This window comes from Pogona vitticeps, chromosome 1, assembly GCF_051106095.1.
Source record: "Pogona vitticeps strain Pit_001003342236 chromosome 1, PviZW2.1, whole genome shotgun sequence".
NCBI lineage: Eukaryota > Metazoa > Chordata > Lepidosauria > Squamata > Agamidae > Pogona > Pogona vitticeps.
The window spans coordinates 35,867,069-35,894,728 of record NC_135783.1 but is presented as its reverse complement, the minus strand read 5'-3'; the positions used below and the strand labels follow the sequence as shown (position 1 = coordinate 35,894,728).

The 27,660-nt window shown below is 42.7% G+C and overlaps 1 protein-coding gene and 1 long non-coding RNA gene across 10 annotated transcripts in view; both read left to right on the top strand.

Moving 5' to 3' along the window:
• Positions 1-7,930: 7,930 nt before the first annotated feature.
• LOC144585798 (uncharacterized) overlaps positions 7,931-27,660 on the top strand; it is a 338,116-nt gene continuing 318,386 nt past the window's right edge. Inside the window, exon 1 of the long non-coding RNA XR_013540358.1 lies at positions 7,931-10,316. This is a non-coding gene — a long non-coding RNA (uncharacterized LOC144585798). The remainder of the gene's footprint in view (positions 10,317-27,660) is intronic.
• The window catches only part of TLR5 (toll like receptor 5), an 83,433-nt gene continuing 75,451 nt past the window's right edge, over positions 19,679-27,660 (top strand). For 6 of the 9 annotated variants that reach the window (XR_013540354.1, XR_013540353.1, XM_020786625.3 and 3 more), the window contains exon 1: positions 19,679-25,102. The gene's annotated coding sequence lies outside the window, so the exon portion shown is untranslated. The other 3 variants (XM_078382975.1, XM_078382974.1, XM_020786626.3) reach the window with 3 other exon arrangements.

Sequence of the window (27,660 nt, the reverse complement as noted above, 5' to 3'; positions counted from 1 at the left end):
AATTGAGGTAGGGGTGGGGAGGGACATGCCATTTAGTGCAATCCTCACATCCAAATATCATAAAGAGAGAGGGACAACCTATACATGGCAGTGCAAAGGGGGAAAATGCAGCCAATCAAAAGCAGACAGACAGCCAACTGCTATTTGCACTCACATTTGGCTAAGTTTGGAGAGGGGGAGGGAGGGGAAGGGGTGTCAGAGAGAAAGGGCCAGGCATGCAGAGAAGGGCCATGTGCAGTCTCCTACCACCTCCCCCAAATCTCACCAATGGAAACAAAAGAAAGGGATCCCCCCGCTGCCGCCATTTGCACCTTGCATTACACACAAACGCACACAAAAGAAGAGACAGGGATTCCTTGGAGAGTGTAAAAAAAATTTAAAGAAAAGGTTTATGTGAATCCAAATGTTACCCAAACGGGTTATTGTTCTTTATATCCTGGGGAGAGAGACCATGAGAGGAGAGAAAGAGCCAGGCCAGACTACTGACAAGAAGACGACTGACAAGAAGACCAATAATTTTGCCTTAAGCACTATTCATGTAACATTTATTGATGAGACGTAAGACATGGGATATAAGACAAAAGGTACCAAGAGGCCTCTCATTCATACTTCCCATTCATGCAAGATACTCACTCATCCAAAAGGCCCTTCTCTGGGAATGGCCAGTCCTTAGAGAGGGGGATGGGAGCAATCTTTGCAGCGCTGTCAAAGCCCACCTGTCTCTTCCTGGGTCATCCTTCTTATAGGCATAGAACTGCCTTGTGGGCAAGCAGGGATCAGACTGGTTTCCTGGGTGGATACCATCTGTTGCCATGCAGGAATGCTTGCTTTCATGTGTACAGCTTGTTCCATCAGCCACAGACTTGGCTTCAGCTAGTCTGCTTCCTCTTTCTTGTCTGGACAACTGGTTATAGCCAACCTTCTTCCTTTTTTCTCTCTGCACAAACATGTCCACGTTTAGAATGTTCTTTCCAGGTCTGTGGTTTCTTACTGATACAGAAACTTGAACTCTTGCAACTCTTTGCAGATTTGTATCAGGCTCACCATCCCATCTTTCCTTGTGATTTCTCCATCTTCTTCTCAAGTCTGGGGGTGCTGGTCTTTCTGTGACACACACTCTGTCACACTCTGTCACTCATAACACAAACAAGAGACCTCCCCAACAGGATCTCTGTGTCCATGTAAAAATAAAAGAGAAACATAACACTGCTGAGGATTCCCACATACCTCTCCATTTGCACTGTGCCTTTGGACCTACTCACCTTTTTGACCTCTGTTTTGCATGCAACAGACAAACCCTCCCTCACAAAAAGGGGGGGGGAGAAAAAAGACAAAACCCAATGTGTCTTTGCTTTCTTAAGTGTTCCATTTGCTTATATCCTGAAGCGACTTGTTTACTAAAAGCAAAGTAAAAAAATCAAAGTGTGCTGCTTATATACTGCCCCATAGCACTTCAAACACTCTGGGTGATTTACAAGTTAATTATGCAAGTGACACATTACACACACACCCCCAATACAGTATGTCCAGAGAGCATCTCTCCTCATTTGCGGTGTTGCTGGAGCAGATTGGCCTGCTTTTTTTTCAGTGTCAACACGACAAGTGGACCAATTTGCTTCCAAGGAATCTCCAAACTGTGCCTTCTTGAGCCCGTCAGGGCTTCTACTTTTTTGGTGTGGGTTGGTGTGCTCTAGTTTAGTCCATTCCCAAAGTGTAAAGTTGCTGGGAGTAGATTAAAACAGAGCCTTGCAGCTGCCAAGGCTCCTTTCAGTTTGAATTTCCAGTATTGTGAAGGATTTAGTAAGAGCCTCGTGGCACAGTCCAAACAGTCACAGAGTTTGTTTCAGGGGGTTGCCTTTTATTAAAGTGTCATTTTAATGTATCCAAATGTTAAATTAATTTAGACTTCAAGTATTCTAGTTCCGAGGAACGTTTGAGGGGCAGAAGGCTCTCTTGGATCCACTTCAGCTGGATTGTTCATATTTGTAAGTAATATAGGCTAGCCATCTTTGCGGTTTTGTGGGCTTCTCCTGTCTTCTCCATTTGGTCTTTCTTAGGCTGCTCCTGAGGCCCAGGGAAGGTCACCACCAACCAGTTCCTTATGTCTTAACAGAAGAACCTTTTTTTGTTATATCACATATAGCAAATATATTACATTTAGAGTCATAAAGTGCTGTAATTTTGAGTTTGTTACAACTGTTCAGTTCACTGAGCCATGAAAGGTACACCCTGCAATTATTTCCAACATGTAAGTAAGCGCTCTCTGTACTGCACTAGATAACAAAGTATGGCTGAAAATTCAACTATAAAAGTGTGTGTTTTCTCCATTAAATTTAATCCAATTCTTTCCATGTTTACTGAAAAGAAAAACCTATTAAATCTAATAGGACTTACTGTATTTCTGCTAAGTTGATATGAGTCTTGCTATGTGCTGTCAAGTCAGAACCAAGTTATAGTGAAACCCTAATAGGGCTAATAACCCTAATATATATATATACATAATATATATATATATACATACACACACACACACACACACACCCTGGCCAGATCTACACATGAGATAACAGAAGCGACTGTAGATCCAAGAAGGATTAAAAGGGATGTGTAGATCTGATCTCTGACTTTGCTGGCTTTATGTGCTGCTCCTTTGAAGGTATCCTGTCAATGAACTTCATAATTACTGAGTAGGGATGGGCACAAATTGACAGTTTGTGCTGGTTTGTTTCTCAGCCAAACTAGTGTTCCCAGCCCTGCTTCCTCTGGCAGGCATCTAGTGCCAAACACCTGTTCAGCCAAGAAACAAAAGCAACACAAACCACTGAACTGGCATTTTGTGCCCATCTGTATCACTGAGTCTTCAGGTATTGTGTTAAGGAGAGTTATATAGTGTTGCCTGTGCTAAAACGATTGATTTTTTTTAATACTGTAATTTTGTAATCCAGGAGGCAGTGGAAGACAGGAGGGCCTGGTGTGCTCTGGTCCATGGGGTTACAAAGAGTCGGACACGACTTAATGACTAAACAACAAACAATTCGAAAACTAAAATTAGTATTATTTACTTTATTCATTATTTATTTAACTTATACTGTATGCCGCCCACACTACCCAAAGGTATTCAAGCAAAGGTGTTACTTTGTCCAGATTTTATGTCTCAACTTAATCTACTAATAGGGAGTTTACCATGCAATGCTTTTTCAAAAGAAATGGCAGGATGTATGTTTCCTGTCCTCCTCCTCCTTTAAGAACTGCTGAGAGATCAAGGCAGCGAAGAAATGCCACCCACAAACGTGTCATACACAAATAGTACTGGTCCAGAGAGTACAGTAGTAGTGTGTGACACTACTCACTAATATTACTGCATGTGCTTTTCATCGGAACTGGGGATACAAGCATGGGATTGACCTAGTTGGGAAGCACAAGTTCAGTTTAATGTTTACATCTCAAAATCTTCAGTGAAAACAGTCCAGACCGAGGTGTCTTTGCTGTATCAGTTCCTCAGCCCATGTTTGCCATCGCTTACTGCTCCCAAACAAAGAAACACCTTCAGTTAGCAGGCTGCCTTACTGACATTCCTAACAGAAGGATTGCATAGATTATACAGATGGATAGACTGATGCGTATGTTCACGGGCATAAATAACTTACTTAGTCCTACTGCACGCTGAGTATGCGGATTCTGCAGTAATAGATACGCAGCACTTTACTGTGTTGATCAGCTTTATACCACAATCCGGTCAAGTAAGCCCTGTCATGCAAGTCCTCCCAGGCTATAGATGGGTCAGTTTCAATTTCCTTCCTGGGGGATTTCCCAAACTTGTAGAGTAGCATCTTTGTTTACAAAAGAAATTTCCTTTGCCTTCATGTGGATTACAAGGAGGCAGGACTGACCTGAAGCCATGCCAGGGAGATCCAAGCTTCTCCTTCAGTGAGCTATACATGCATTTTTTTAAATCTGCTGTCAAGTCAGTTCTAATTCATGGCAACCCATCTCATAATTTTTCTAGGCAGATAGCATTCAGAAGTGGTTTACCCTTCCTTTCTTCTGGGGACAACCTGGAACTGTGCAGCTTGCCCAGGGCTACACAGGCTGGCTCTTTTCCCAGGGTGCAAAGTGGAGAATGAAACTCTCTGGCTCCACAGACAGATACCTAGCTCACTCAGTTATCCAGACAGCAAGCTATTTGTAGCATCTTCTTAATGATGCAAGCTGTTCCTTGTGTCCTACCTTTTCCACACTAAAACGGGGCTCTTGATGGCTTGAGTTTAGATAGCTAATGGTTTATTAATTTTATTTTAAAATCAGCTTTTTAAAACTTCTTTCAATTTAATTCTTGAATAAGTAAACTGAACTGAAAATTGTGGTGCATTTAGTTCTCAGTGGGTTGTCCGGATGTTAGTCTTACTTGGGAATTCTATTGCTTGCCAGAAGCTTTAGAACAGAATTATCCTCCATGTACATAAAACTGTATTCTTGTGTGCAGGCTAGTCTTTACATGTCATACAAAGGAATGGTTGCTCTACCTGCGAGAAAACTAGACAGAAAGTGTCACGCTAACACAGGGGTGGGCAATTAATTTCTATAGGGGGGCCACATGAAAAATCTGAACTGTGTTCGGGGGCCCAACCAATTTTACTTAAAAATAAAATGAAACAGTGATGTTATGATTGTTTTTATTTTAAACTTGTTAATCTCCACAAATACTAAAGAGGTTTTTTTGCGGTATGTTAAAGATAAGCAACTGATGAACTTTAGACAAAAAGCTATAAATGGTTTTGATGTTCAAAACTGTCCGTGGGTCGGACAGGAGCGGCTCGCAGGCCATATGTGGCCCTTGAGCTGCACTTTGCCCAGGTCTGCACGAACAGGACTGAAAATGGAAAAACACACAGGGATGCTACTATTAAAGTATTCACTAATGTGTATTTTTGGCTACTAACATTTAAACATTTCAACAGCCAAGTCCCTTAAACTAACACAAACTCTCAAGAGTTCATTTTGCAGTGCTTTCTTTGGAGTAAAACTATATTTTGCCAAGTTCTCCCTCTCACACTGCCATTGTTTCCTAGAGATTCTTCCTCTTCTTATCTTTTACTTGTGTTTGCCATTAAAATAGTACTGGGTTCATCTTTGGTTGATTTGATGGCTCACATTTTACCCTGCCCAACTGCTTTGTCTTTAATCATCTCATCATTCTCTGTTCGACAACTAGAGGCAAACTGCACCATAAGCTCCTTCATGATGTTCAGTCCCATGCTGACACACATTCACCAGTTGCAAGACACGTGCATATGGCCATTAGAGAGGGAACATCCAAGAAACATGAATAAGTGGCTCTTTCAAGTGCTTCAGATTCTGAAGGAGGATATGAGTCTGACTGAACACTGTAAGAGAAAACGGCTGATGTTATATTTGCTGCACTCTAAATGAGTTAATGTGATTAGCTTTTCTTTTTGCTACTATTCCCTGCACTTCACAATACGGATTTAATGGAAAGCAGCTAGTAATGCATTGTACTAGCTGTACCCTGATTCCATGCACTTGTCTCCTGTTGATGCTGAATAGCTGAAACTGCACAGCAAATGTCAGGAGAAATTTCTTTGTCAGCAACTGAGAATCCTTTGCATTTATCTGTAGATTCTTTCCTCATATGAGGCATCTCAGAGAAGTGCTGAAAACATATTGTCAAAAGTGTTGCTGTTTGATGCACTGGACATACAGGACTACACAGATTAATTTGATGTGTAGAAATTTCGTCACATGTTTCTGTGGTCTGAAGGATTACAGCGGTTGGTTTTCAAGTTGACCTATGAGTTTCCATGTGGGAATGATATAACTTCATCTGCTGAATGTATTTACCACCTAGCAGCCAATATATTGTCCCCCGGCTTATTTAACCTATGTGCAGAATACATCATACGAAAGGCTGGAATGGAGGAATCCCAAACCGGAATTACGATTGCCAGAAGAAATAACAACAACCTCCAATATGCACATGATACCACTCTGATGGCAGAAAGTGAGGAGGAATTAAAGAACCTCTTAATGATGGTGAAAGAGAAGAGTGCAAAAAATGGTCTGAAGCTCAACATAAAAAAAACCTATGATCATGGCTACTGGCCCCATTGTCTAGTCGTTTAGTCATGTCCTACTCTTCGTGACCCCATGGACCAGAGCACGCCAGGCCCTCCTATCTTCCACTGCCTCCCGTAGTTGTGTCAAATTCATGTTGGTGGCTTCGATGACACTGTCCAACCATCTCATCCTCTGTCGTCCCCTTCTCCTCTTGCCTTCGCAATTTCCCAACATAAGGGTCTTTTCCAAGGAGTCTTCTCATGAGATGGCCAAAGTACTGGAGCCTCAGCTTCAGAGTCCCCTGGACTGCAAGGAGAATAAACCTGTCCATTCTAAAGGAAATCAATCCTGAGTGCTCACTAGAAGGACAGACCCTTCCTTTGCTTTGGCCAGATCAGAGTTTTGTAATACTCTTGCTCTGCATATCCCTTCCTCCCTCCAGTTCATTCCTTTTCACTTTCTCTATATTAGTCTGATGTATCTCCTCTTCCTCTCCAGAATTATCCTTCACACTCCCCTGAAGGACTGGTTCAGCTTTCTGTGGCAGGAGTGAACTCCCCCTTATGCAGACCTCCCCCTCCAGAGCTATGTTAAAGGTCAATTCCTTCTTAGCAAACGAATGTGCTGCAATTGCTCATCCCTCAGTCCATGCACCAGTCGATCCCTCAAAGCTGTTTCTAAATCTGTAAATTTACAGTGTGTGGCTGCTTGTCACAAAGCTGTTACAAATCCTGTGATCGACTCTCCTTGTGCTTGATCCCTTTTATAAAATACATGTCGGCAAGATATTATTGATTGTTAGCCACTTAGAGTGTTCCTCGCCTGAGCAGATAGGCGGGATATAAAATAAATAAATAAATAAATAAATAAATAAATAAATAAATAAATAAATAAATAAATAAATAAATAAATAAATATTTCAAAGGGTTGAGGTGAAAAGTGATTTCTCAATTTCTCTTTAATAACATTAAATGGTTCCATAAGGGCCCTGGCAATTTCAAAAATTTGCCCCCACACATACTAAAAATATCGCCTTCTGCAAAACTGTGTCTGTGATTCCGTCACTTCCCAGTGGGGCACTGACTTCAGTAATTCAGGCCGTCTCCCTTATCAAATCCCAACCTTGTCGCCAGTCTTCAATAGTGGATTCATGACTCCAAACTGTAGATCAGCATGCCTTTATTCAGCATTTCCAGGCAACAAGATAAGATGAAAGACACATGTGCATTTATACAATGCTTACCCAAGGAACCACCCACTCCCACTAATTACCTGCAGCTCACCAACAATCCAACTGCACAGGCTACCACTGCTCCCCCTGCTACTCTCTCTACATAACAGCAGGGAAGCTTTATATTAAGAAGAAACACAAATGTAGGGTTACATTTTTATCATTTTTGTTTGATTAGATTTTTTTCAGATTTTAGTTAAGAGGTGCAATGTACAAATTATTTTTGGAAACACATTTTTTTAAAAAATTATTCAACTGCTATCTCCTTACTTTTTAAGTTTGGTAAAGTATTTACAGATTTTACATTTTATTTTTTGGCAATATTCAGACCACAGTCCTCAACATGCATACCTTTGGATTAATTTGTGCAGAACTGATCTGAAAGTGACTGGAGAAATGTACACTACAGTCAACGTTCCCTCTAATTTTCAGCCCCACTGGGTAGGGCTTTGGCCCTCACATGCACAACTTCACACACACATACCCAAGTGGTGTTCCATCACAACTGCAACTAAAGGGGCTAAAAGTGATCACTTTGGGTGCACGGAGGAAGAGGCACTCTGCATGGAAGGGGCGGAGTCACACAGACACACACCCTAGAGCAGTGGCCCCCAACCTTTTCTGAACCACAGACCAGTTGGGGAGTGTGGTCCATGCAAAGGGGGCGGGGGGATGCTCACGGATGGGCGGGGTGTGCTTGCTTACATGCATGCGTGGGGAGCGCTCACGGGTGGCTACGGACCAGCATTGGGCCACAGACTGGGGATAGGGGACCCCTGCCCTAGAGGGACTCTTGACCACAGTATTTTTAAAACAAGTGGAGGAGGGACTATCCCCTTGCCTTTGATTTCCAGTGTGTGCCAAATCTGTTAACGTCAGTTAAAATTCCACCTGTCTCATATGTTAAGTATACTTCTTCCCCTTGCAGACATTTTCAGTGGGGTAGCTACGGTATATCACAGAACTGTAATAACAGTGCAAATGTGCCGTCCCCTCAAAATAATGGCAGCACACAGCCATTAATGTCTAAGCCGATGGCAAGAAAAGTGTGTTGCATTGTTTTGAGGGGATGGCACATTTACACTGTTATTACAAGCTGTATACTCACTGCTTTACATGGTAGCCAAGTGTCATTTCTTCAGTGTTGTCACATGAAAAGATATACTAAAATATTTATGGAATGTGAGGGGGTGTACTCACTTCTGTGATATACTGTATGTAAATCTATTGCAGCAAAAACAGCAGAGAGTCTTGTGGCACCTTGAAAACGGTTTTATTTGGCACAAGTGTTTATGGATTGTCCTCATTCTCTAAATGCAGGGAGAGCAGCCTTAGGAAACAGTCATTTATATTTATATGTATCAATGTCTCCCTGCTAAGGATTTACTCTGTGTGTCTGGAGAAATGGGCTACAGTCCAAGAAATCTTATCCCAATTAAAACTTGCTAGTCTTTCAGGTGCTACAAAAATTATTTGTTGCATTAATCCCCAAATATTGTTTTAACATACCTCCATGGTTTTTGCTCTTACGGTGTGGTCTGTCTGTGGATCTGTATGGTAGGTAACCTTATCATCATCTTTGTCTTTACATGACTGATTGAAATTTCTTTTCTATTTTGTGACACCTTTTGGAAACTCAGGGGGGGGAATCCTGATACGTCCACCTTTAGGCTTTCTTAAGAGCATAATAATAGCTACGATGCATTAGACTAAGGAACTACCTAGTCTAAGATTCTGCACCCATGATTACTTGTCATTTGTCTTTGGAGGTCCACCAATGTGCATGATTGCAACTATACCTTTCATCTCAGGCTCCTCACCAATTGATCAACAAAAGTATCCTGCCTTTGATATTGGAGACAATACAGAGACATCCTCACTTCCAACCATTGATAGCCCTGACCGTTATGGATCTGATCCCTTTTTAAGGCCATCCAAACTAGTAGCTATCGCCTTGTGGGAATGAATTCCAGAGCCCTGAAGATTACAGCCTTCCATTGTAGTGGAGTTACTCTAGTCCCTTGATCGTTTTGCTACCATATCTTCTACAATTTCCTTCTTTTGCTGTAATGACCAGATTTGCCCTACAGGACATTTTAAAACGATTCTGGACATTTTAAAAATTATCATGATTCCTTTTGTAATTATGCCCAATGTACCACTTCTCTCTCTCTCTCTCTCTCTCTATCTATCTATCTATCTCTATCTCTCTCTCCCAAGCCACACATGGGATGAGCCAACATTTTCTTCAGCTTAGCTGCAACAGCAACTTGGTCAGTTGCCTCTAGCTCAGATCCTATTGGTATATATGAAAAGTTGGGTCTTTAATTAATTTCAGGGGATGTTTTATTTTTTTTTCCATGTCTTTATGCAGTACTCTACACATGTTTGAACTTTACCATGTTAATACCCTTCATCCTATTTGAAGAAATCATTTTGGATTTCTTCACAATGCATTTTTTATTCTTAATAATTTTGTGTTGTCAAATCAATTTTGATTTATGGTGACCTTACCAAGGTTCTCCAGATATAAGATATTCAGACACAGTTTGCCAATCTTTCCTTAGGCAGCACTCTGGGAATATGTGTGTCCCAAGGAAACACTGCTGCTTCACCACTCATCCCTAACTCCACATCTTGCATAAGATTTTCAACATCTCAGGCTTGACGAATGTGCATGCTATCAATGCCACCAATGCCATAACCAGAGCAGGTTTTAAGGTACAGTGGAGTCTCTACTTAAGAACTTAATCCGTATTGGAAGGTGGTTCTCAAGTTGAAAAGTTCTTATGTTGAATCTGCATTTCCCATAGGAATGCATTGAAAACCATTTAATCCGTATCTGCTCTTTTCTGTCCATAGAAACTACAGTGGAACCTCTACTTAAGAACTTAATCAGTTTTGGAATGGTGTTCTTAAGTTGAAACGTTCTTAAGTTCAAGCAAAATTTCCCATAGGAATGGACTGAAAACCAATTAATCCGTTCTGGCTGGTTTTTTGTTATGTAGAGGTGCGTTCGTACATTGAAGCATTAGTTCCCATAGGAACTAATGCAAAGCTGGTTAATACGTACTCTACCACTAGGGGGAGAATTTTTTTTAACCTAAGATGACCTAAGGTTAAAAAAAGAGCAGGAAAGGTTTCTTTTCCTGTTCTTATCTTGGATTTCTGTTCTCAAGTAGAAGCAAAATTTATCAAATGGAGCTGTTCTTAAGTTGGATTGTTCTTAAGTAGGGACGTTCTTAAGTAGAGACCCCACTGTATTCAGGGTGTATAGGAAGTGTGTACATGTGCACGTAAAGTTGTCTAGGAAAGTTGGTACACAGCTGTGGGGCAGCCACTGAGAATGTCCCCTCCCTTTTAGCCATATACATCATTTGGTTGGGGGCATTTGGAGCAGGACCTTTGAAAAAATTGTGAAGATTTAAGTGGGTATATTTAATAAAATGCTGTCATTTTAGGTAACCTGATCTCATTATATTCTAACACTATCCAGAAGCACAACACTGAAAGGGATTTAAAGGCCGATATATTACACTACCAGAAGACTGACTGGGAGCCAATAGAGCAAATAAAGCCCTGATGTAATCTGACAGATCTAAATCCAAAATGAAGCAAATAGAGCATAAGCATTCATTTGCAGAAGAATGGGTAACATAACTACAAGACAGAGTGAGTAAAGGTAATAGTACAGTGGTGCCCCGCTTGACGATTACCTCGTTAGATGAGGAAATAGCTTAATGATGAAGTCTTTGCGATCGCTTTTGTGATCGCAAAATGTTGTTTTAACAGGGAAAAATCACTTCACGATGATCGGTTCCCTGCTTCAGGAACCAATTCTTTGCATTATGATGATCTAAAAACAGCTGATCGACGGGTTTCAAAATGGCTGCCCGCTGTTTTTAGGATGGATTTTTTGCTTAACAGGGATCAGAAAATGGCCACCCTATGCAGAATCTTCGCTGGACACTGAGGTATTTCGCCCATTGGAACGCATTGAACTGGTTTTCAATACATTTCAATGGGATTTTTACTTTCGCTTGATGACGATTTCATTCTACAGCCATTTTGCTGGAACAGCTTATCCACGTCAAGTGAGGGACCACTGTACCCTGTTTCCCCGAAAATAATACAGGGTCTTATATTAATTTTTGCTCCAAAAATGTAGTAGGGCTTAATTTCAGGGGATGTTTTATATTTTTTCCATGTATAACAATCTACATTTATTCCAATACAGTTGTGACATCTTTTTCTGGTTGCTGCACTAGGATGGAGGGCGGGGTTTCACTTGACTGGGGCTTATTTTTGGGATAGGGTTTATATTATGAGCATCCTGAAAAATCATACTAGGGTTTATTTTCAGGTTAGGTCTTATTTTAGGGGAAACAGGGTGGTAATGGTAATACGCGTAGTACTGGGGTTTTCCTTCTGTTAAATTAGTTGGGATGCCAATAGTCCACCACTGTCACGTGTTGGAAAGTGACCCCTGTGATGTTTCCTCTTCAGAGACATCCATTTCCTTCTTCCATGTCCACAGAAAGTAGAGGGAAACATGGCTTTGGCATTTCCATTTCTACCACATATCAGCTGTGAATGCTGATCCATTCAGAAGAAGGAAGGAGAGAAGGAAGGAACAAAGACCATAATCAACCCCAGGCCACTTTGCAACACTGTGCCAACTTGGAGAAACAGATAAAGTGGTTATAGGATAGCACATCACTGAAACATCCATAATCCTTCCTTACCAGCATGAGAAAAAGTCCACATCAAAGCAAATTATATTAGCTAAAGGAAATACAACTGATTGAGGTGGGGGGAGATTGCATAACTATTTCAGAATTTTAAAAAATGTAAAGAGTTTAAATCAGAGACACTGTATTCAGACGTCCCTTGACAGCATGACCACTAGCCACGCTGCCTGAGGAATTCTGAGTTGTAGTCCAAAAATACATAAATCCTAACTCATTTAGCTTAGATAAAACAGCTTCTACAGCATTAAAGTGGGGCTATAAACTTTGAACTTTAAAATATTCATATAAAGGCATTCAACGTCTAACAGAATAGTTCATTAAAAAGGTACAAGAAGTCTCATTGCTGACTCAAAGTATATTAGAAAGAATTCTTCTTTTGTTATAGCCACATTAAAAATCAGGCTAAAAATGATGCACATTATTGAGCACATTAACGAGTCTTTCACTTACCGACATTCATTACACACCTTCTTGTTTCATGCTCCTTTCTAAAATGTCTGGCACAGCGCCCAGTAGCTTCCCTGGTGAATTAGTGATAAAGCCAATACCCAAGTATGTAACAAATTTATGTACAAGACCCGTATGCATGTCTATCAAAAGCCCTCTTTGCTCATCTAGAATGACAGCACCAGGTGTGTGTATGCGGGGGAGTAGTTGTCCCAGGCTTCCTTTTTTTTAAAATGGTCCACCAGGACTTCCATGGGACTGCATGTGGTCAACAAAAGATCTGCTCAGGACTCTTCCATCACAGCAAGAGCTGCTCAAAATATTCTCTAATACAATAGTGCCTCACATTGCGACGTTAATTCATTCCGCAAAAATCGCTGCAGAACGAAAATGTCACAATAAAATAAAATAAAATAAAATAAAATAAAATAAAAAACCCCATAGAAACGCATTGAAACGCAATTAATGCGTTCCTATGGACTTAAAACTGACCGTTCAGCTAAGATCCTCCATAGCGCGGCCATTTCTGGTGCCTCTTAAGCGAGGAATCCATCCCAGAAAACAGCGGGTAGCATTTTGTTTAGCCGGTGGCCATTTTGAAACCACCAATCAGCTGTTTTAAAACAGTCGCTTTGCGATGCTTGGTTCCCGATTGCAAAAAATGCGTCGCAAAGTGATTTCATTGCTAAACGGAGCACTCGCTAAGCGAGGCACCACTGTAGTTTGTTCAATTAAGCTTAATGCCTTCTATCTCTACTGATTCAGCGTCATCCTTATCCAAGTTAAATCTCTCAAACTACAAACAAGTGTCCCACAATGCATTACGAGAAAGAGAATCTAATGTTGCTGTCTTGACTGCTTAGCAGTCCATGGCCTCTGCAGGGAGAAAGCACCTCATACAGTGGTAGAATAAAATGTTCTTCCTTTCCTAAGGCCATTTGTCCAAACTCAAACTGACCGAGAGACTGAAAATCAGAATGGGCTTATGAATCTGGATGTGCAGGTGGCATCTTGACAGTTTTCATAGCACATCTCTGCAAAAAGAATCCAAAAATGCAGGCAGATTGGTCAGTTTATGTTAGCAAATAAGGTCTTTTGAAAAGCTAATGGCTCTTAATAGCCATTCAAGATAAAATCACCTCAAAACACTTGGCATGACAACAGGCACCTCTTGCAACAATATACTATTCTTGGGAAAACTGAAAACTGTATTAAAAAAGGAATTGAGGACAGTGACAGAGGAGGGGGAGGAGGATCAGAAAGTCCTCAGATTTTTGATCATGTGAGCCCCAGTGACAGACAGCACAACTTGAGCTGATTATTAAGTGAGAGAAAAGTAAAAGAGGTTGCATGTTCTCTAGCAATTCAAAGTGTGTATTGTTACATACAGCACTGATGTTACCTGTCTGGCATGGGTTTGGAGGGAAAGTTCCATCCTATGGGGAGTGGAAGGCGGGACATCAGGAGGAGGGGCTGTACTGTATATATATGTGGAGCTTGTGTGGAGAAGTTTAGAAGAAGAAGCTGGAGAGAAGAAGCTGGTGTGGGAGTCTGTGTGTCAGACAGGGTACTACTGTGTGTCAGTCAGTGCCTACCTGATAGGTTCAGGTGTCTGTATGGGAAGCCAGAACTGATAGGTTCAGGGTCTGTGCTTTATTTAAAGGTGTTCTGTGTGAACCAAACTGGTGTATGTATGATTGAGACTAAGCCACGTTACTGTATCTTATTCACTTGATCATTTTATTTTCCCTGTGTGTTATTTAAATAAACCTTATTCCTTTGTTTGTTAAAAATCCATTCCTGGTCTGTGTGACTCCTTACAGGGAATGGTTGGTGGCAGCTTAGTTAAACTGTGGCATATCCCAGTAGGTCTGGGGTTGTCACATTGATTGGTGTCCAGCGTGTGGGATACGACTGGTCCAGTTGTCCAGTGGTCCAGCAAAGCCTTGGCAAGTGTGCCCAGAGCAAGGGGGGTCTAGTCAGGGACAATCTGAGAGCGCGTAGGTAATCTTCTAGGCTTACCTCACGGGGAGGTAGGCTAGTGGAAGAACGTGTAACCTCAGATTGGGGACTAGATTAGGGAGCTCTGAGGCAACCTGTTTTGGCGGGAAAAGGCTGAGGCAAAGCTGAGTGAAGTAGCAGTGATCTAGCCTGTCTGCTGAGAGGCCTAGCAGAGGGGGGTGGACTCTGGCTGGCAACAGTTGCAAGTTAGTGCTGAAAGAACAGCAGCAATCTATAGAAGGCTGGTTCTGAGGGGGAAAAAAAAAGTGGTCGCTTTATTTTGAGGCTTGACTTTTGAAAGCAGCCTGTTCTGGGGGGGGGGGGATTATGCCCTTGACTCGAAGCCACATGGCAGAAATGGGTGAAGTGAGGGAACCCCAGGTGGACCAAGGTTCTGAGGAGGAATTTGGCTCAGTGCAGGATGACAGCACGGGAGAACAGAACCCAGAACTCAGAAAAATGCTCCTAGCCCAACAGCATGAACTGAGGGTGAGGGAAATGGAGGAAAGATTAGAGAGAGAAAGGAGGGAGGAAAGGGAGAGGCAAAGACAATTCGAAATGGAGAGGGAGAGAGAGAAAATTGCTCTGGAAAAAGAAAGGATGGCGTTTGAGTTAAGAAAATTGGAACTGATGAACCAGAACAATAATAACAATAGGGATTCTGAGGGAGGCCAATTGTCTAAAGCTGACCTGAAGAAATTCCCTGTGTACCACAAGGGAGATTGCCCTGAGGTGTTCTTTTCCCTCGTGGAAAGAGCGTTTGTGGACTTCTCAGTAAGGGAAACTGAGAAGATGACCATTATGCGATCTTTAATCAGTGGCAGCCTGGCAGAAGTCTATGCAGAGATGCCAGAGGAACTGCTAAAAGATTTCGCAGAGTTTAAAAAACTGGTGTTTGCCAGACATGGGATAAATGCGGAACAGCTGAGGCAAAGATTCAGGTCACTCACAAAGAAACCAGAGCAGACTTTTACCCAAGTGGGGGCCCAACTGGTGAGGCTGCTAGAGAAATGGCTATCTCAGGAGGGAACAGAGACCTTCCAGCAGCTCAAAGACCTGATAGCGCTGGAACAGTTTTATTCAGTCCTGCATGGGGAACTGAAGTTCCAGGTGAGGGAAAGGAAACCGAAATCTGTGGCAGAAGCGGCAGAGATCGCAGATTTTATTTCCCAAATAAGAAAGCCCTTAGGTGAGGGGAAATCGATAGGTAAACTTAAAGAAACCTACAGCAAGTACTCTCAGGGACCAGGGAGAAACCAGCAAGGGGGAGGGACCCATGGTGAAGGGAAGCCCTCAGACACGAAACCAAGACCTCAGATTTTGGAGGGAAAACCAAAACCAGATGAGAAAGACTCAAAATACAGCAGAAAATGTTATTTCTGTCAAGGAAAGGGCCATCTAATCTCAGAGTGTGAGAAATTAAAGCAGCTAAAAGGAAATGTGCCTCATGATTTGAGTGGAACCAAGCCAAAAGCTGTGTTCTGTGTCCAGAAAGAGCAAAGCTCCTTGTCACTGAGGGAGCCTGTTGCCATGGCTACTCAATCTGGAACAGTTACATCTGCTGATCAGGCTGAGGAAAATGGTCCTCTTGTGGAGGTCAAGCGCTGCTTACTAGTGAGAACAGATTCGCAGTTGTTTGAAACCGCAGGGGTGGACGTAGGAATACTTGACCATCAGTATAGGGGGCTAAGGGATACTTGTTCCCAGGTGACCCTGTGCCATCCAGATATTATTCCTAGGGAGTATATAATCCCGAATGGGAGCCTAAAGGTGGCAGGGATTGAGGGACAGGTGATCTCGCTGCCAGTAGCTGAGGTACCTGTGAACTTTCAAGGCTGGAGGGGAGTTTGGCGGCTAGCGATTTCATCGACTCTGCCAGCAGCCGTGCTCGTGGGAAATGACCTGGCTGAACATGTGAAACGGGTGCTAGTGATTACACGCTCACAAGCCACCACGGGGACAGTTCAGGGGGGTACTGATGAGCCCGAGATGGAAGCAGGTGGGGGGAGTTCCGAGGCTGTGGTGGAAACCTTAACCACCAACAGCAAATTTGGCCAAGAGCAAAAGGCAGACGCCACTCTCCAAAAGTGTTTTGAACAGGTGACAGACGCCCAGCTAACACCTGAAACCCCAGTGAGATTTCGAGAGAAAAAGGGAATTTTATATAGAGAGACCCTGAGGAATATCTCAAAAGGGGGAGATGGGATCAGAAGTCAGCTAGTGGTACCTGAAAAGTATCGCCCCATGATCTTACAAAGGGGGCACTCTGACATGTTTGCTGCGCACTTAGGGGTGAACAAAACACAACAGAGAATCACACAGAATTTTTACTGGCCTGAAATAGGGAAGCAGATCAAAGAGTTCTGTAAACAATGTGATGTGTGTCAGAGGCAGGGGAATAACCGTGACAGGACCAAAGCAAAGTTGTGCCCTTTGCCTGTGATTGACACTCCGTTCAAATGTATAGGGGTGGATATTGTGGGACCTTTGCCCAAGGCCACAAAGAGGGGGAACAGGTTCATTCTCACCATTGTGGACCATGCCACGAGGTACCCTGAAGCCATTCCCTTGTCTAACATTGAAACTAACACAGTGGCAGATGCCTTGGTGGGGTATATGTCCAGGATGGGATTCGCCTCAGAAATAATCACAGATTTGGGCGCATCGTTTACATCGAAGCTCATGAAACGGTTATGGCAAATCTGTGGAATTAAACACAAGGAAACCACTGCCTATCATCCCGAAAGTAATGGGTTAACGGAGAAGTTCAATGGGACTCTGATGCGCATGATTAGGGCTTACTTGGCAGAGAATCCAAACAATTGGGACCAGAAGCTGCAATCCCTTTTGTTTGCTTATCGATCAGTGCCACAAGCCAGTACCGGGTTCAGTCCGTTTGAACTTTTGTTTGGGAGAAGGGTGAAAGGGCCACTCGATTTAATCAAACAAAATTGGGAGCAGATCACCCAGGATGACCCACAAGATGTTGTGACATATATAGACTCTTTAAGGAATGACCTAAAGAGAAACCTAGAGCTAGCAGCAGAGAACCTGCAAGCTCAAAAGGTCAGAAAGAAAGCTTGGGATGACCAGAGAGCCGGGGAGAGGCGCTTTAACCCAGGGGAGGAAGTGCTTTGGCCTAGGCTCTGCAAAGAGAACAAACTGCAGCTGGGTAGCCCAGAAATAAAATACTTGGGTCACATGGTAGGGGGAGGAGTGATCAAACCCCTAGAGGCCAAGATAGAAGCAGTTCGTGATTGGCCCAGACCCAACACCAAGAAAAAAGTCAAATCATTTCTTGGGTTGGTGGGCTACTACAGAAAGTTCATCCCGAGGTTTAGCGAGATAGCGACTCCGCTGACCGATCTGACGCGGAAGAAGACTGATGACCGCATCCCGTGGACCAGCGACTGTGAGGAGGCGTTCCAGAGGTTGAAGGAGGCCCTCATCAACTATCCAGTGCTGCGTGCTCCAGACTTCGACCGGGAGTTCATCATCTACACCGATGCGTCTAACAGCGGGGTAGGAGCAGTTCTTTGCCAGGAGGATGAAAATGGTGACCAGCATCCAGTGTCCTACCTGAGTAGGAAACTCCAGAAAGGTGAGAGACATTTGGCAACCGTGGAAAAGGAGTGCCTGGCCATAGTCTACGCGATCCAGAAGGCCAAGCCTTACATCTGGGGAAGACATTTTATTCTGTGCACTGACCATTCACCACTGCAATGGTTAAAGACAATGAAAACCCACAATAGTAAACTTATGAGGTGGGCTTTAAACCTGCAAGACTATGACTTTGAAGTGAAGGTGGTCAGAGGGTCAGTGAACTGTGTTGCTGACGCCTTGTCAAGAAGACCCGAAGAATGAAGACGACGAAAGAAACATGGACTATGTATATATTTTGGTGACCAAAGGTTAAATGTACTTGTTTATTAAACATGCTTGGTTTGTATGAATAAAGGTAACTTGATGTATTGTAAATGGTAAATGTTTAAATGCCTAATTGATATGTTTATCCTAGAGTAAGTATGGTATTGTATGTTATGGTATAACTGTTTTTGTATGTTTTGGATCCAGGTTGTTTTTTGGAGAAAAGCACTTTAGCTTTCCCCCTACAAAACAACTTATAAAGAGGGGAGGTGTTACATACAGCACTGATGTTACCTGTCTGGCATGGGTTTGGAGGGAAAGTTCCATCCTATGGGGAGTGGAAGGCGGGACATCAGGAGGAGGGGCTGTACTGTATATATATGTGGAGCTTGTGTGGAGAAGTTTAGAAGAAGAAGCTGGAGAGAAGAAGCTGGTGTGGGAGTCTGTGTGTCAGACAGGGTACTACTGTGTGTCAGTCAGTGCCTACCTGATAGGTTCAGGTGTCTGTATGGGAAGCCAGAACTGATAGGTTCAGGGTCTGTGCTTTATTTAAAGGTGTTCTGTGTGAACCAAACTGGTGTATGTATGATTGAGACTAAGCCACGTTACTGTATCTTATTCACTTGATCATTTTATTTTCCCTGTGTGTTATTTAAATAAACCTTATTCCTTTATTTGTTAAAAATCCATTCCTGGTCTGTGTGACTCCTTACAGGGAATGGTTGGTGGCAGCTTAGTTAAACTGTGGCATATCCCAGTAGGTCTGGGGTTGTCACATGTATTCCCTTTGGTTTTCAAAAGGCAGAAAAATCATTTTTCATCTCTCATTCCTGTTAGTAATGCAATCTTCTGCCCATCATGTGGAAACAGAATATCATGTTGATAACACTAAGATGTTGCATTAAGAATAAAATGTGGGGTTTTTAACAAGAAGAAGGAAGATAAAATTACAGTGGTGCCTCGACTTACGAACTTAATTGGTTACGGAATTCGGGTCATAACTCAAAATGGTCATAAGTCGAAGCACCATTTCCCATAGGAATGCATTGAAATGCAATTAATCTGTTCCAGCCGAAGAACAAATGACCAAAAAACACACACCGCAAAACACTGCAAGACCCATCGAAACACGATTAATCCATTCCAGCCGAAGGGGGGAAAAGAAAGAAAAGCAAACTAACTGTGCAAGACCCTTTAGAAATGCAAAAAGCAAAGCAGAAAGCAAGCAAATCCTGCAAGACCCTTCGGAAATGCAAAAAGCAAAGCAGAAAGCAAGCAAACTGTGCAAGACCCTTCGGAAACAGGGGGGAAAAACTCAAAAAGCAAACAAACCCCACAAGCCCGATTGGAAATAGAGGGGGAACAACCAAAAAGGAAACAAATCCCACAAGACCAATCAGAAATGGGGGGAAAAACCCCCAAAAGCAAACAAACCCCCAAGTCCCATCAGAAATGGGAGAAAACCCCCATTGGAAATGGGAAAAAACCAACCAACAAACAAACCCCCCCCAAGACCCATCACAGCATAGAAACATAATCCCACCACCCAGCCCAAAACCATGCTGCAAAACCCACCCAGAACAGTTTTTAAAAAGCAGAAAGCAGCACCTTACTTTACCAGGCCTCCTCCAATCACACTCACTCTAACCGTTGGGGCAAAAGAACTACAAAGAAGCTGCCTCTTCGCCTACCAATGGTTAGCAATTTGAATTCCCTGTCTTTTTTCCCTGCCTTTTCTGGTTGTAACTCAAGTTCTGGCCGCAAGTCGAAGCAAAATTTTGTGGCTGGAGCTGGTCGTAACTCGAAACGGCGGTATGTCGGGACATTCGTAAGTTGAGGCACCACTGTAGACGATTCTCAGTTATTTTAAAATGGCTATAGTAGAAGTTAATCAGTATTGACAGATTCAATCTCTGTGGCTTGAAAGAGTTCTATTAATATTCCATCTATCCTTTGGTGATCAATTTCTTCTCAGTGCTTTCAGAGTAGCATTCACTTCACTTTCTAGAACTGTGGGTTCTCCATCATAAGATTCTTCTTCAAAGGAGTGTCATCCTTTAATCTCTTCTGTATAGGCCTTCAGTATAATGTTTTCACCTTGTCTTTATTTTCTCCTGTTTAGACTGTGTGCTTCCCTATTGATCACAGCATTCAGTAGCAATTTGCCACTGTAAGTTATACCATTTCCCTTCCCCTCACATTTGTTCAACAGGACTGTAGTAGAAGAAAAATTTTTAAAAATGTGCAGGTAGGGTTGAGATTTCAAGAGGATGTGAACCAATCCTGTTATTTACTTTTCGCTTCAGAATGAATATAATTCCGTATACTTCAAAAAGTATGTGCATACGTGCCAAAGTACACACATATAGTCAGGTCCTGCAAAGTGCTGGCTTCAACTTTACAACTGTCACCCTCTGTTTTTCTAACTATTGGTTAAGCTATTGCTACACGGCTCCTTTAAAGCCAGAAAAACACTGAAGAAACTAATTTTCTCATTGTAAGTGAATATTGTAAGATATATGAATCAAAATCACTGCAAATATAAAATTTCATTAGCTGAACATCATTAAATGCCTGGCTAGTCATATATTCACACTCAGTTTAAAGAAACACCTTGTGGTTTACATATAATACTGATTCCTTCTACAAGTCAGGAGTCAGGATTAATACTGTACACAGATATTATAAAATCTGAAAAGTTCTTATTAAAAGAGCCTCTAAAATGCCCTTTAAAAGTAGGCTTTGAAAGTAACTATGTGTTACCTCTTGTTATGTTTCACCAGATCATCTCCAGCTTATGGAAATGGTATAAATAATAACCTCTAAAAGGTTAGCAGTTCCCTTCAGCCACTTCAAACTAAAAGCTATGACTTCCCTTATAAATTAATCCATCTCATGTTAGATCTTCCTCTAGCCTAATGTTTTCAACTTTTTATAGCATTATTATATTTTCCATTGAATGTTGTCTTATCATTTGTCCAAAATAGAATGGGCTCATTTTAATATTTTCACCTTCTAGGAAGAAGCGATGCTTGTTTTGATTTAGTATCAGTTTATTTGTCTTTCTGATGGTCCGTGAGATCCATGAAAGTTTCCTCCGAGAGCACATGTTAAATTATTTATTTTTCCTGTCAGCATTTTTCACTGGTCTGCCTTTATATCCATATACTATAATCTAAAACACCATACCCACCATACCTAAATCAGAGGTTTCACCTGAATATCAACCTCACCCTAGAACAATCTATGCAACAGATGCCTTTTCTAACACCCTTATGAGACGATAACATGGACATCTAAGCACCATACTATAGCAGGAAACCCACCAATCAATACTGTACACCTCTTCCAGCTTCCATCCTGAACACACAACAAAATCCATTGTGTACAGCCAAGCCCTTAAATACAAATGCTCTGGCCCATAGGATAGAGACTCCAAACTCAAGGATCTATACAATTCCTCAGACCCACCCCATATGATTAAGGAACAAATCAATAAAGCAAAACAGATACCTAGAAGTAACCTGCTACAAGATAGGCCCAGAAGACAAAAGGACAGAACACCACTATTTTTCACTTACAGTTCACAGCTGAGACCACTCACACACATACTAAGTGATCTCCAACCCATCCTTGACAAGAATAGTTCACTCTCCAAAGCCCTTGGTGGGAGACTCATACTAGCCTAGGGACCACCAGAAAGACAACCCCCAGCTTTAAACAAATACTAACACACAATGGACCACAAAACAGGAACACAGATAGGGGGCCTAAACCCTGCCACAGACCCACATGCCAACTCCACCCCCACACCTATATTCTGGTAACACAATCACAGGACCTAACAATGCCACACACAATATCACGGGGACTTTCACTTGTTCCTCAGCTATTGTGATCTATGCTGTCTTTTGCCAACCCTTTCCCCTCTGCACACTACTCTAAATAAACAGGACAATCTCTACGGAAATGGATCAACGGCCAGAAATCTGACATCAGAAACCACAATACACATAAACCTGTCTCCAACTTTTTCAGTCTACCAGGTCACTTTGTGGAAGACTTGAAAGTCACTATTTTAGAACAGAATCAAGAATACAGTGGGAAACAGTGGAGATAAAATTTATACCAAATGTAACACTCTTGCTGTTATTCACTGCCACTGTTATTTTCTTCACAACTACCAAGCCCATCTCTCATCAGAAGGCTCTAAGCAAGGTAAAAACTGTCTATATTCCCTACATTAAACATGCATGATTCCTCTGCTAACTTATTTCATTCTTTCTTTTCCCTCTTGAGGTTTAATTGCCTCTTCAAATTCCCCCCTCCAGCCCTTCTCTCTCTCTCCTCTCTCTTTCCCCTGCCTCTCACCCCTGCTCAGATCTGGTGTTTTTTTCTGTCTTCTTGAAGAAATTTTACAACAGGACCCGAAAACAAATATACTGTAGGCCTAATTACCGCATGTAACCAATGACTGATATTTCATCTATATTTCATTCAACATTTCATCCTGTTTCTTTATGACCGACAAAGTGGAAATGTCCATGAAAGCTTACATTAAACTATAATAGTCTTTAAAGTGCCATATATTGTCTTTTTTGTTTGTTTTGTTTTGTTTCTTTGGATTTCACTTGATTTAGTTAACCCAGGTGTTCTTGGACTTGCAACTCCCAGAAACCTTCACCACCAGCTGTGCTGGTTGGGGTTTCTGGAAGTAGAAGTCCCAAGAAAACCTTGGATACCCAAGGTTGGAAATCACTGCCATAGACAGGTGATCCCTCACTTGTGTCCTTTCTAATTCTTTCCTACAGTAGTTGCTCCTCTCCATTTCAGTCTTCTGATTTCCTGGCTATAATTTCCATTTTGTCTGAGGACTGAACCAATGTAGAGAAAATTGTTAAATGTTTTCGTTTAACTGGGGACTGTGACAGACAGTCTGATTTCTTTATTCTCAACATGGAAGTTGTTGAATTCTTCTGAATGAACACTGTCCTGCAGAATCTAAGCCTGCAGAAGGATGACGTCAACTACAGGGGAACGTTTTTTCTGCAATTAACGACTTCCCCCTTCTCTCCTAAAGCTGTTCAGTGGGATTTTTACTTCAAAGTAGAAACTGGCTGCGTCCGGATAAGGCTTTTCTTGTGCAATTGCTTCCTCGCGAAGAAAAGGAAGTTCCACTGAGTACTACTTCACTGTTGTGTTAATTTATAACTCTAAAACCTCTTGTTCAGGAACGGTAGTGGGAAAGGTAGTTTTCAGAAGAAGGAAGGTAAAGGCAGGCTGAAGCCATGCATTCCTGAGCCTGAGGACCCCCTTCCACTACTATTCTGCAATGGGTGGTGTCATTGCATCATTCTATTCATTCCCCGCAAAAGTGTATTTTAAGTGGAAAGTCCCCGAAGCCTAAATCGAATCAACCTTGTTCCATCCAGAATACAGTAGCTCCACTGGAACAACAAGACTTTATATATTAGTGTCGATTGACCATTCAAGAACTGATTCAGTGGGACTTGTGATAAGATTTAGGCCATGGTGGGACTTCTGAATAAAATCCAGTATGGTGTAGAAGTAGATAGAATGAGGGACCAGAACACACAGGAGCCTTGCGTTCAAACCCCTTGGCAAAACCACTGCTGAGAGATCCTAGATATACTTGGAAAGCTCTCTCAGGGTTGCCGTTCGACGGCACATAACTTCCGGGTGCAGAGGGGTAGGATTACCCTGTGCGGTGTCAGGACTCAGCGCCCGATCTAAGGAGAGGCGTTCCAGATTTCCCCGCCGCCGCCGCCGCCGCTCCGGTCGCCGCCAAGTTTCACCAAGGATGAGGAAGGAAGACCGAGCGTAGGCTTGTCCAAGCACCCAGTCTTCGCTCGGAGAACGCCCTCCTCCTCCCTTCGGGCAGGGCAACTTTCCTCGACCAGCCTCCCCCTCCCGCGCCCCGCTTTCCCGCCCCCCGGCGCCGCAGCCACTCTGAGGCAACCTCGCTCTCGGACATCTTAGCCGAGGGGGCAGCGCCAGCGTCAGTCGCTGCGCTCGTTTTCGTCAGCGGCGGCCCTCCGCTCCTGCCCTGCCTTGCCCTGCCCAACCTACACCTGAGCGAACGGTCCGGACTGCGTTGCCCAGACGCCCCCAAGGAGGGCTTGACGACCCCTGGCCAGGCGAGCCGGCCTGGGAGCGAAGTATTCTTGGGCCTGAGACAGTCGGTCGTCTCTCCTTCGTCCAGGACGCGGCAAAACTGCTAGGCGAGCGGCGGAAGGCGGCCGTGCTTCCGCAGCCCAACGTGTGTGTGTCGGGGGGCGGGGGACCCTCGAAAGCAGAAAATGCGAAGTTCAGGGCGGGGTGGGGCCTTTGCACTGAATTGGCCCCTCAAGGAGGAGAAGACAAAGCGCCACCCGGAATGCGAGAGGCTAGTCCTCAAGAGCGAGGACCGGGTCCTCGGCCAAGCGTGTAGGAGTTGAAGGAGTTGAAGGTGAGGGCGGCTCTTCATCCCCTTGGTGGGCAGCGGTAAGGCTACTCGTTGCCTTTGTGCCTGCTGTGAAGATCTAACCCAATCTTCCTCCTTACCAAGCCCAGCTACGGCTGGGAGTCAGATCCGCTTGAAACCATGGGGAGCTGTGTGGCCCAATGGTCATCACGAGGACGCTGCCTCGAGAGCTCGCTACTTGCGTTGTCCCTGTGAATGCTTCAGGATGGGCTGAAAATGGTGCTGTAGCTCACTGAAGGGACGCAGGTGAGTGTCGGGCAAGAAAGGCCTCTGCCAACGAAGGTGCTTAGGCAGCCAGGGCCCTATTCCTTAATGCTTTATCTTCAGTTGAAGTGGGCAGGAGATATGCCTGGAAGGAATATACTGTACAAAACTACTCAAGATAAATTAGGGTTCCACCCTTCATAGGACCACCTAGAGACGTAAAATTTCTAAAAATTACCATTTTTCCCCAAGGGAAAAAACGTTTTTCCTGGGTTTTTTTCCAGAAAAAATGGGAATTTTCAGAATTGTTACATCTCTAGGACCGCCTTGGTCTCAAGAGGACCAAATGCAATAACAGGAAATGATGTTCGAATAACAGTCTTGTGGTGCTTTTGTGACTGCTTTTTACAATCCTCACTTTGACTGACTTTTCCTCAGATACATGGAGTATATACATATATATATGCATATATGTATATATACACACACACATATACTGTATACATTTTTCTCAGATACATGGAGGAGCCTTGTGGCACAGTGGTTAGACTGCAGTACTGCATCCAAAACTGTGCTCAGGATCTGGGGTTCAATCCGAGGTAGCCGCCTCAAGGTTGACTCAGCCTTCTATCCTTCTGAGGTTGGTAAAATGAGTACCCAGCTTGCTGGGGGATGGGGCAATGTGTCACCTACATAATCAACTTGTAAACCGCCCATAGAGTGCTTTAAGTGCTATGAGGCAGTATAAAAGCAGCACACATTTTTGCTTTGCTTTTTATAAGCTAGAAGTTTGGGTGATTGAAGAATGCAAAAGGTTGCAGATCAGAGTAAATTTAGAAGTTAAAACATACTATATAGCTGCACAGAGTACAGCTATACAGTATGGCTACTGACAGGTGATTGACATTTTAGTCTGTTTTGGCACAAGCATATAAAAACAAAAGTATCCTGGCTTCTTTAAGACCAACCAGTTTATTTCACCAAGAGCTTCATGGGTTGCTTGCAGTCCATTTCCTCAGGCACATGTGTCTGAAAATTAATTAGCATTATTCATTATTATTGACATTGTGTGGTTTCAGTACAACAGAGCCACACAGCTAGCCTTTCATATACAGGATTCTGCATTGCTTTCCAACAGGAGTGAGAAACCTATAGATATTGTTAAACCAGAACTTCCACAGTTCCTCTCACAGCTAAATTAACTGTGCTGGCCGATGAAAGCTATAATCCAATAATATCCGGAGAACCATATATTGCTCTCCTCTGCTTTACACTTTGACAAAGCTTCAGTGAATGGGTGGTTATCACATGCTGTCTTTCCTATCTACCATCAGTGAAGTTAATGGTTAACAATATAATTATACATGTTCCATGTCAACATCCCACTCTCCAACACTGACTAGAACCCAGTGTGTGTTTCTGCGGTGTTCCTGTGCTTCTGCCCAAACTGGAAACCCTTTCTTCCTTTATGGACCTTGAAATCCTGATCTAGAAGACCTGGAAATCATCTGGGGCAGTGTTTTATTTTGATTTAGCGCTATAGAGAGCTGCAGGATATGCCAAAGCTTACTACTGAATCCCAAAGTATATTATTGGATCTTGGCCAAGATACATTGTATACAGTATATACATGAACTTTTGAGATCGTACTCGCAGCATTGGAGAAGGTAGGTTGTAGTCTGTGAAAGCTCTTGTTTTAATAAATTTGCTAGTCTTAAAGATACTAAATGACTGATATTCTACTGCAACAGATGAAAATATTTACATCTTTGTAAATTATTAACTCTGGCCATTGATGGAACCATTGATCACAGTACAAATATACTTTCTGTAGTTAAGAAAGAATCTAACTGAGTATGGTACTTCCAACTCTATTAAAATTTGTACACTTGGAGAGATAATGTAAGAGAAGAAAGTACGTATTTGTCTTAACATGTGATCAGATCCACAGTTAAAGCAAAGCAAAGTGTGTTGCTTATATACTATCTCATAGCACTTAAAGCACTCTCTGGGTGGTTTACAGGTTAATTATGCAGGCTACACATTGCCCTCCTTCCCTAGTGAGCTAGGTATTCAATTTATTGAACTTGGAAGGATGGAAAGCTCAGTCAAATTTGAGTTTGCTACCTGAACCTAGGATTGAACTTAGGTTATCAGAAGAGTCTTGGCTGCAGCACTGCATTTTAACCACTTGGTTAACAGCTGCTAACTATACTAAATGTGTAGACGTCCAAGTCAACAATTTGTCCCTATAATCAGCTTCAATTTTTATCCTATTTTTTTAAAGTGCTAACAGCAAATGCTAACTCTGCCAAGAAAAAGATGAAACTGTGTCACACCTCCTCTGTGAATGCCCAAAGATTGCACAAACAGATTGCAAAGTTAGACATGATAGAATGGCAATGTTAGTGCACTGGTCATTGTGCAAACAAAATACTGTATAACTTGTCAGCCTCCAAAAACCCATGGGAACTTTAGGTAGAAAAAGTGTCAGAAAAGGAGGAAGTCAAGATCTTGTGGGATTTCCTGATCCAAACTGATAGACACCTTGAGCATAACACACCAGACATAGTAATAATAGAATGAAGAAATGTCTGGAT